General features: G+C 48.5%; 2 pseudogenes across 1 annotated transcript; both read right to left on the reverse strand.

Annotated features, from left to right (window-relative positions):
- Positions 1 to 297: 297 nt before the first annotated feature.
- Positions 298 to 3925, reverse strand: LOC144160816 (uncharacterized; annotated as a pseudogene). Its single transcript, XR_013320397.1, has 2 exons — positions 3149 to 3925; positions 298 to 2079 (listed from the first exon to the last, which is right to left on the reverse strand). The product of XR_013320397.1 is annotated as an uncharacterized LOC144160816 (transcript).
- Positions 3926 to 4339: 414 nt separating this feature from the next.
- LOC144160983 (uncharacterized) lies at positions 4340 to 5035 on the reverse strand (annotated as a pseudogene).
- Positions 5036 to 10483: the final 5448 nt, after the last annotated feature.

A 10483-nucleotide genomic window follows, 5' to 3' on the forward strand; every position in this document is an offset into this window, starting at 1 on the left:
AGATGCGTTTCATGCACTGTGCGCATTTTTTTTTTACTACTTTGCTAGCATTTTTTTTATTTTAGGTCGCAGCTCGGGCTGGGGCAAATTACACTACTTTCAAAAAGCCGATTCCTTTTGCTTATCAATGTTACTGATCACTCACTGCTGAGCCAGTGTTGATAAGTGCGGCGCTTGGCTGAGATAATGTTTAAAGGAAAGAAAGTTTGTGGCAGGGACATATTAGTCTTTGTGGTAACACAGGCGTGCGCAGCGCAACAGCATGGACGATGGTCGGGCAGTCAACGACAGCGTTTATTGTCAGAAGCGTGATTATATGCGTTGGCATCAAGAGAGGGTAAGGGAGAGGGGAGAGAGGGAGAATTAACGCGCACAGGGCCAAAAAGAAAAGGTGCGCGCGCAGCTGGTTTTGCTGGCCGGTACAAAACGAACGAATACAACATTTCTTTCCTCTTAAAAGTGGAACCGTTGTACTGGGTTCCTAACTCTTGTCGATCGCCTCAGCGTGGGCTGATGTGGGACTGCCTCAGGAGGGTGTTCGGCCGTGACGACTGGAGGTTCCGTAGCAGCTGGTGTGGGAAACCCACTGCGACCATCCGCTGCCGGTAGCGCTGGGCTTCGCTCTTGCTCCTTCCGCCTGGGCATACGTTGCAACGCCGGAGACAGGACAGGAGTAGTCACGCTGTCAGGTTCCCCTTCAGTCTCCGCGCCTTCAGTCGCCCCCGCAGATGCAGACTCCGGCGTCGATTCGCGACGGCGCCGGACTTGGTCGATATGACGCTGCACTACCCCCATTGGCGTTTGCACGGCTATCATTCTCGCCCCCGAAGCAGATTTTACACGTCCAGGCGTCCATCTTTTGCCGACACCGTAGTGCCGCACGTAGACGCTGCTGCCTAGTGAGATGGTCCATTCGTCAGCGCCCGGCGACAAGTTCTCATCCTTGGGGGGCAGGCATGTGTCAAGACGGGAACGGAGCTGGTAGCCGAGAAGCATTTCGGAGGGTGACTTTCCTTCCTTTTGCGGGGTCCTCCTGTAATTGAATAACAGGCGCATGAAGTTATCTTCCATTGGGCCATCTTGCATTTTCAGCAAGCCGTCTTTATAGGTTCGCACTGCTGTTTCCGCTGCTCCGTTTGACTGAGAATGGAAAGGCGCTGTACGCAGGTGCACAATATTGTTTCTTGCTACAAACGTGGCGAACTCCTGACTCGTGAATTGCGCGCCATTATCGGACACGATTGTGCCTGGCACACCGAACCGACAAAACATACTTCTTAAGCAGCGAATGGTACCTGCTGTGTTCGCATGCCTCGTTGGTACTGCTTCAATACACTTCGTGTGAGCATCTAACACCACAAGTATCATCTTGCCGGCTAACGGGAACGCATAATCGATGTGGGTCCGAGACCACCTCTCGGCCGTTTTCGGCAACTTACCGGTGGTGCTGCCGCAGGCATGGGCAGGTTTTCTACACAGCTTACACACTGCGCCGACAATTCTTGAATCTCTCTGTCCATCCCCGGCCACCAAAACCGTAACCGCGCCACCGGTTTCATTGACGAGGAGCCCTGGTGTGTTTTATGTCGAAGCTGCAACATCCTTTCCTGCGCCTTCCGCGGTATGACGACTCTGTTGCCCCAGTAGATTAACCGGTGAGCCATCGACGGCTCCATTTTGCGATCAAAAAACGGCATAAGTCGGGCGCCATTCCACTTGTGGTTCAAGGCCAGCAATGCAAAATGTATTCTGTGACACGGGCTAGCAACGTGTTCTTGGCAGTGAGCTCCTGCAACTCGTGTGTCGTCACTATACCTTCGTCAAGGGCTTCCAACGACAGTACATACTCGGGAGGGTCCCCCTCAACTACCGGTTACGCTGCCGTCGGGGCTGGTCGTCGGCTGAGGGCATCTGCTGTCAGTAGTTGTTTCCCCGGAACGTACTGTAGCTTGTACTGGCAGCCTCCCTGGAACAGTGCCCATCGTTGAATGCGCGCTGCGGCCATCGGCGGCGTTTGGCGGTCAGGCTTGAGCAGTACCAGCAGTGGCTGATGGTCGGTTACCAGGGTGAATTGCCGACCTAGGAGGTAGTCACAGAAAAGAGAAACGCCAAAAATCAGTGCCAATGCTTCTCGCTCCAGTTGAGAGTAGTTTCGCTCCGCTTTTATTAACGTTCTGGAAGGAAACGCAATTGGTCTGTGCTCATTTCCCACCGAATGAAACAGAACAGCACCCACGCCATACGGGGAAGCGTCACATTCTAGCTTAAGTTCCTTGTTGGGATATAAATGAACGAGAAGTTGCGCATTCTTCAAAAGTTCTTTCGCTATCTGGAACGCTGACTGCTGCGGTTTCCGCCATTCCCAACGGGCTCGTTTTTTCATAAGCTGATACAAGGGGCTGAGCACAGTCGACATATTGGGCAGGAAACGGGCGTAGAACGTTAGCATGCCAAGGAACGAGCGCAATTCGCTAACGTTACGTGGGAGCGGGGCTTGCATGACGGCGTCTACGTTCTTTTCAATGGGCTGGAGGCCTTGCCCAACTATACGATGGCCAAGGTAAGTGACGGAAGGCTGTCGAAACTTGCATTTGTCAATCCTAAGTTTAACACCGTGCTCTCGGAACCGCTCAAGCATTCTGTTGAGCTGCTCTCCGTTATCACTCACTCTTGCCTTCTGACACTAACACGTCATCAAGGTGGGCTTGCACACCCGGCAGCCCGCCGAGTACTGCATCCATCTTTCTTTGAAAAATAGCCGGTGCGGAAGCTATTCCAAACGGAAGTCTGTTATACCAGAAAAGGCAATGGTGCGTGTTAACGACACACAGCCTGCTGGTCGCTTCGTCAAGGGGCACTTGATTGTATGCATCCTTTAAATCCAAGATGCTGAAATATTCACCTCCGTTTAAGCTTGCGAACATGTCCTCTATAACCGGAAGAGGGTAGTGCTCCAACTCACATGCCGGGTTAAGGGTGACCTTAAAGTCGCCGCATATCCTCACGCTTCCGTACTTTTTCAAAGCTACCACGATAGGCGTAGCCCATTCTGCATGTTGCACGGGCGATAGAACCCCAAGTGACACCAGCCGATCATTTTCACGAGAAACCTTATCGCGGAGGGCGTAAGGAAGAGATCTGGGCTTACAGAATTTCGGTGTCACCGTCTCTTTGAGTTTCAGGCTGGCTGGTGGACCTTTGATTATTCCAAGTTCTGTTGAGAAAACATCATCCTCGAACTCGCCGAGCAGTCGATTCAGCATATGTTCGCTTGGCTCGGCACTTGTTGTAGTGTCCGGCGCAGTCAGGTCTCCAATCGGAACGCCCATTTTGTCAAGCAAAGCAATGAGATTGCCGCCACATAGGCTGGGTGCTGCACAGTCAAGCACGATCAACGGACAAGTAACAGATACATTTTATACCTCACTGGAAGTTCGAGTTCACCCAACACCGGAAGCTGTCCCGCGTAACACGACAGCTTGATTCGTGGTGGTTGTAGGCGCGGCCACTGTGCGTGATGTCGATCATACACTTGGCGCGATACGACACAGACCGAAGAACCAGTATCGACTTCCATGGCCAGTTCTACGTCGCCCCATCGAAACGTGCGGCGTATGGGTGGTTCCAAACCGTTTTTTCTTCCCGAAATCAACGTCCAAACGTGTGCGCTATTCATGTCGTCGTTGCTAGACGCGCTTTCAACTGTCAGTGCCTTTACACTCGCTGCCCGCCTTCCAACCTTTGCATCATTTGCAGCACTGCAGCACTTCTTTGCCAAATGACCGCATCGCCCACAGCGATAGCAGCGTGCGTATGCCCAGCGGCAGGTGTTTTCGTCGTGCTTCGTGCTTCCACATCGGCCGCAGTCATTCGACGCGCCTCGTGTACGGTTACCTCGAGAGGGTCAGCGATGATGAGCTCGCATTTTAAGAGCGAATGCTCTTTATAAGCGACCCCAAACCATCCACCGCCGGCGGCGGCGGCGGCGGCGTCGGCGGCGTCCGCAGTGCTCCTCTATATTTAAGAAAGAAACAGCATCCGGCGCCAGGTTTCGATCCGAGGACTTTGCGGGCCGCAGCCCGACGCTCTACCGAATAAGCTACGGACGCGACGCTGATATCGGTGTCAGAACGCGCCTTATATCTTTAACGCACTCAAACTACGTCGTCAGCGGCGTGCGTTGGCGACTCAGCGGCGTTATAGCGGCTTGATAACTGCGTGGTGTACACGTGATACTACAAACCCGATGGAAGAGATGGAAGAGAAGGCGGCGAGGCGGTGGGCTGCGGGGGCCGAGCGCAAGCGCCGCAAGCGGGCCGACAACCGTGCATTCGCACTTTCACATTCTCCCCCTCGGGGAAATGCGGGGGAATTTTTTTAGCACAGTGGCCGGTTCTGCACTCGTATTATTCGTATTGCTGTCGGTTGCCTCGGCTTCAATGGCCATTGTTTCAGCCTCCTCGAGGGTTAAATCTTTCTTTGCCAGTAACTGCTTGCGCAAGTTATTTGAGCGTACGCCGCAAACAATCCGGTCCCTCAACATCCGGTCTAGCGCACTTCCAAAGTTGCAATTGTCTGCTATGCGCCGTATTTCGACTAGGAACACGTGCACCGAGTCTGCTTCTTGTTGGCACCGGGTGAAAAACTTGCAGCTTTCTGCTATCTCTCAAGGCTTAGGATCGTAGTAGTCATTTAAGGCTGCGACCGCTTCGGCGTAAGGGAATTCGGCGTCCGAGGTGCAATTAGCCCCGCTAGCACTTGCACAGTCTGCGTGTTGAGTGCTGCCACCAGACGTGCTCTCTGCCTTTTGGAGTCAGTAATAGCATTTGCTTCAAAATACGCTTCAGCCCGAATAAGGTACGCTTTCCACTTATCTCTGGTGTTGTCGAAGACCGGGAGCTGGAGGCTGGTCATGGTCGTCGGTAATTGTTGTGGCAGGCCGTCGGCTTCAACTTTTAGGGCAGCATGGGCGGTTTCCGGACTCGTCGACACTGTAGTAACACAGGCGGGCGCAGCGAAGGAGCATGGACGATGGTCGGGCAGTCAACGACAGCGTTTATTGTCAGAAGCGTGAATATATGCGTTGGCATCAAGAGAGGGAAAGGCAGGGGGGAGAGAGGGAGAATGAAGGCGCACAGAGCCAAAAAGAAAAGGTGCGCGCGCAGCTGGTTTTGCTGGCCGGTACAAAACGAACGAATACAACAGTCTTAAACAAATATCGCAGTTCGTTTATGCCAATAAAAAACTATGCACCTGGAATTTAGAAAACAATGCATCTAGAGCCCCCGAGAGCGAGCTGTAGTAACCCATAAGAAAACACCTTTCGTTGCTCGGTATACCGGTGGTTGTTGACAGTGTATGTTATGTTAACCATAACAAAGTGAGGATTTGTAATACAAGGAATGTTGAGCACACGCGATAAAAGGTCGGGGTCATTGCGGAACAATAAATCTAGCACAGTTGCACCGCTAGCACTGATTTTGGGGACGTCTCTTAGAGTTTGGATAACGAATGCGGATTGATCATTTCGTGAAAGGCTTTGTACAAGACAGATGTAAAGCGGAGTTTCGTCCTGGTGGGCTGTGAATGTACATCGGGTGAATAAAATCTTCACCCAGAATTAAATAACTTGCTTGTGAACTTAACAACGTGTTATTCAGCTAGAGCAGAGGCACAGGAGTTCCTAACCATGGTGGTCTGTTAAAAGAGCTCATGGCAAGCGAGTCACTATTTTTCAGCAGTATCATGAACAACAGAGTTTCGCAAGATTCTGTCTCGATGTACACAGGTTAGCTTGCTATGCTATGATTAACAAACATGAACACACCGCCCTCTCCAGAATAGCGATCCCTCCTATATGAAGAGTAATTATAACAGAGTATTTTGCTGTCATTGATGATGCTGTCGAGCAAGGATTCCATTCCGATAACAATATGTGGCTTGTAGTAGTGAACGGAATTTGGTTGTCTTTCTCTTGAGGTTACGGCAGTTAACACAATACATACAACAAGTTCTCCCTCCTTGTCCTAGGGTAAAGTAAAGCAGCTTCTGCCTTTGCAGCCTGACCTTATGCTAAAAGTTATCGCTTATCGGAACGTCTTTTGTTTTAGTTTCGCGGACACCGTACGCACTTTTTGTGTGTCTTTGAAAAAGGGAAACTTCGCAATTAGGTACCTGTGTTTTCTAGAAGTGAGATGCCCTAATAGGTGAGCGCTTACTAGAGCGGCTGAATCGACTGAAACAAATAGTCGTTCTGAGCAGAACGCAATCACACTGGCCTCTGCTTCAGCCCAAGTTCCCTTTTCGTTATATGTGGGGCCATAACATATAAAGTTATACCATCTTAGTCGCTTTTTCTGCTCCTTATGCCAGTTGTCGAGCTTTGAGCACACAGCATAGAGACTGTAAGCTTAACACGCTAATGGCACTACGTCACCGTTGAATGGTAATACTGACGACACATCATTTTCAACTGCCTTGAGCTTTTCAGCTTGCTCTTGTACGTTGTTTGTATGTAGCTCTTTCCCCTGCCGAATGAAATAAAATCGGCAGGTATTTCGGACTGCTTTATTGAATTGAAAGTATCCTCATGAACACGTTGAACATTTTGGCATAGTCGTACCTGTATTAGGGGTTCTGGATTTTGTTCGGTGTCACCGGGCAGTTGTATTTTTTCTTGTATAATATGGTCCCAAGATACACAATTCAAGACAGTTCAAAGACACTCCAAATCACAACAATCAGACGGGAATGGGGATGTGGCATTATTTTAAAAAACCTACCGTTTACAGATAGGTATTACCAACCTAAACAAAAAGTAGCAGTGAGCGTCTGGCATTTGTGAAGGCGCCAGGTCCCACAGCGAGCAACGGTAGCTGCAGGTTAACTATTTCTATGCGGTCGTTTCGAGTGCCGGGCTGACAGCCATAGTGGCGATAGTCGGAGGGTTTCGGCGGTGCCGTTGCTGGTTGCGTAGGGTAGTAGATACAAATGCATTGATAGTTTCAACAAACGTAAACCTGGACTATGTTACGTCGAAAATGGGGCACGTTGTCGGTCCGGATCCACCAAAATTCGTCACTATGTGTGCAACCTGAACGAAAATTAGCAGTGACAGACTCGCATTCGTGTCCCAGCCACATCTGTTTGTCTTGATACTGCTGGTTATTCAATGCTACTAGACCTCGTTTTCTTGCGGAACAAAAACATACAGAGCCAAGAAAACGGTTTCAGTCGTTTACCTAGGATATTTACACGTAAAAAGAATATTCAGAGAATGGCACTTTATAAATTGCAGGCGATATATGTAGGTGCATAACACCAAAAATATTTTTAACATTGTCTTTTGATTGCACAAAGTTTTAAAGATCCTCTTGAGCTGTCAGTTCAAAAACATAATTTAAAAAAATTCCCCAATGGTGCCTAAATGATTTATTTCGACGTTTAATATTTGAATTTCCAAAAAGCAGTAATTTCCAGGTTTTTATTTTGAATTCTTGTCTTTTTGCCCATCTAGATTAAGATTGGGGTATGTAAAGAACATTTAGCGTTACTCATATTGACTTTTGCCCACATTTGTGAAATAGTAAATAACGTTTGGTGATAAAATTTAAATTTAAATTTAAATTTTATATTTTACAAATCTCAGAAGGCTTTACAGCTGTAAGGTTGTGCAGCAGCGTGACATTAAGGTTATGTGTAATGTCGAAAACACGTCGTGTTGAAACGTGTAGTGTTGGAAAGATGCGCGGTTGCTACTCTACAGAAATTTTTAACTAGCTATAAAAGCTTAAGTATGATCATTGTCGGCCAATCATTTTCAGTGCAGGCGGAAGTCAACTCTTATTTACTTCTTGCTCCTGTGCTGATAGGGTTCACAGCTGACACCGAGTTTTCCTATTTCAGCCTTCTTTAGATTATATGGCCTTCCCCTTCCTGGTATACACACTGTTAGCGTAACTTTGAAGCTGGTTGCTGTTTCGTCTCACTATAGCACCAGCCGATGTCCATTTATTTTCCTAATTTGTAGTAATATATCTTCTACACAACTTTGTTCTCTTGCGCGGTAGCTGGTTTTCTGTCCCTGAGTTTTATTCCCAACAATATTGCTTCTGTTTACAGTTGAGCCGGCCAAAGTTTGTTTTCCAATAGCTGATTAGGCATGAAGACTCAGCTTCTTATTGAATACCAGCTGTAAGCACTGGTTGTAGATTTTTGTTTCGAGTGATAGATATAGCTTACAAGAATGCAGGCCCCACATTCACACACCCAGACCTATTCTTCGCCCGCTGTATCTCTCGTCATTGGGGCCAGTACTAACCATCAGTCCGTGGTAGTTGTATTCTTTTACTTCTAGCGTTTTGTTTTGTAAGCGGAAGAGGGCGTTTTTTGAATGCTTATTCCTCAATACCTTAAATTATTTCACTTGTATTTTACCCCATGGCCGTTTTATTGTTTGTAGGTATTCTGCAGTGTCACTAAGCAATAATAAGCCGTCCGCAAACCTGACATGACTCAGAAAAACAGCTGAAACCACGGGACGAAGAAAGGTGAGACTAAAGCACAGGTGCTTACGAACCACTGCGCGCTTTATTGCCACAGAAAACATATCTATAAAAAGTAAAACAACAGAAGGCCTGATAACGACCGAGGAGATATCACATCGAAAAAAACACGATGTCTCGTCAAAAGCATGATCAGCCACGTGCCGATACAATGTCTAATGTTCAAAATAGGTACAGCATTTCATTTTCCAGAAGTGAAAATGATGGCCCACTAATACAAGCACCTCCTTTCTTCTTGATCTTGAACGCCTCAAAAATTTTCCGCTCTCTTCGTCCACGATACCACGCGAGAATCACGCAGTCATGGAAGAGGGGCGCAGCCGCAGGAAGCGCAATGCGTTGCCAAGGTGGTACTTGATGACATGCTTACATTGTTGGCATGCTCCCTCAAGCGATCATTGAGGCAGCGGCCTGTCTTCCCGATGTAAGTGCGGCCACACGGTGACAATGGAATTTCGTATACAAATGTTTTCCACACATTAAACATACCTTCGGTGCGTCAGCGTTGATCCGCTTGCACAATCGGCCCAGTTTTTTAGGTGCAGAGAATACGAGCCGAATATCTGCCTTGCTTACAATCTTCTTGAGGGTATGGCTGACACCATGGACGTACGGAATCACCGCTGTTTTATGTCGGTCCTTCTGAGGGCTCTTTTTTTGAACTCTTGAGTAAAACGCGCGCAACAACCTCGACGCTAAAGCGCACAAAGGTCACTCGGGTAGCCGGCAGAGTTCAGGTGGCTGACCTGTTCGTCGAAACTATGTTGTACCTTATAAGGACAGGACCTGTTGTGAGCCTTTGTGGGAACCCCATTGGCAACTCCCCTCTTGAGAAGCTTGCTGTGCGCCGAACGGAACGGTAAAAGGCCCTTTTGTGAACTAGGCGCATATTCCCAGGACGTGTGCTCATTACTCAACGTCCTCACAAGTTCCAGGAACCTCAGCTGGCCGTCCATCGTAATTTCATGGTTAGTACAAAAAGATCCAGGTGATACTCAAACGTAGCAAAAATATCTTCAGCCTCTTCGGTGATCGTCTTTTTGTCAACCTCAAACATCACCAGAAAATCGACAACAAAGCGAAATGTCTTGAATACACCATGTTGATGATTTACACTCAGCAACTGCTTGTCCACGCTGGCAAGCAACAAATCGCTCAATACAGGAGCCAAGCACGATTCAATACAGACGCCTTTCTTCTGGATGTAAAGGTCCCCAGCATACTCAACAAATCTTGACCGTAAGTAGAACCTCAACAGTTCAAGAAAGGCGAAAACGGTGGGGCCACATGAATTCTGAAAACTGACTACGCCGTGCTTGTCGATGGTATCAGTCACTGCTTCGCAGATCAGGCCTTGAGGTAAAGAGTAATAAAGGTCCTTCACGTCCACCGAGAAGCCTCCAACCCTGGTATTGCCAAAGGTGCTGAGGAAGGCGTCAGCTTCTATCGGGCCTCTGACGAGGAACGGGTCGTCTACTGTCAATACAAAGAGCAACCGCTGGAGGTAGAGACCTATTGAGTGATTCCATGCGCCTCGCTCACTGACAATAACCCTTAAAGGGGAATCCTTCCTGGCGCGTATTTGCGTTGAAGAAGACTGTCAAGCTCAAGACGCTGCTTTTCTTGACCAACGCAGCCAGTTTTTCAAATCTCGAGTCGCTGCAAAGTTGCATTGCCCGCTTCTTCACCCTAGCTGGCTGCACCTAATTAACCAGACGAGAATTTGCAGTTGAGGTTCCTGCACCTTGCGTTGACGTTCAGTAATGAGCACACGTGCTGGGAATATGCGCCTAGGTCCCAAAAGGGCCTTTTACCGTTCAGTTGGGCGCACAGCAAGCTTGTCAAGAGGGGAGGTGCCATGGGGGTTATCACAAAGGCTCTCAACAGGTCCTGTCCCCATCAGGTACAACATAGCTTCG

Source organism: Haemaphysalis longicornis, unplaced genomic scaffold (assembly GCF_048455015.1).
Source record: "Haemaphysalis longicornis isolate Haplotype H1 unplaced genomic scaffold, Haemaphysalis longicornis Haplotype H1 scaffold_11, whole genome shotgun sequence".
Classification (NCBI taxonomy): domain Eukaryota; kingdom Metazoa; phylum Arthropoda; class Arachnida; order Ixodida; family Ixodidae; genus Haemaphysalis; species Haemaphysalis longicornis.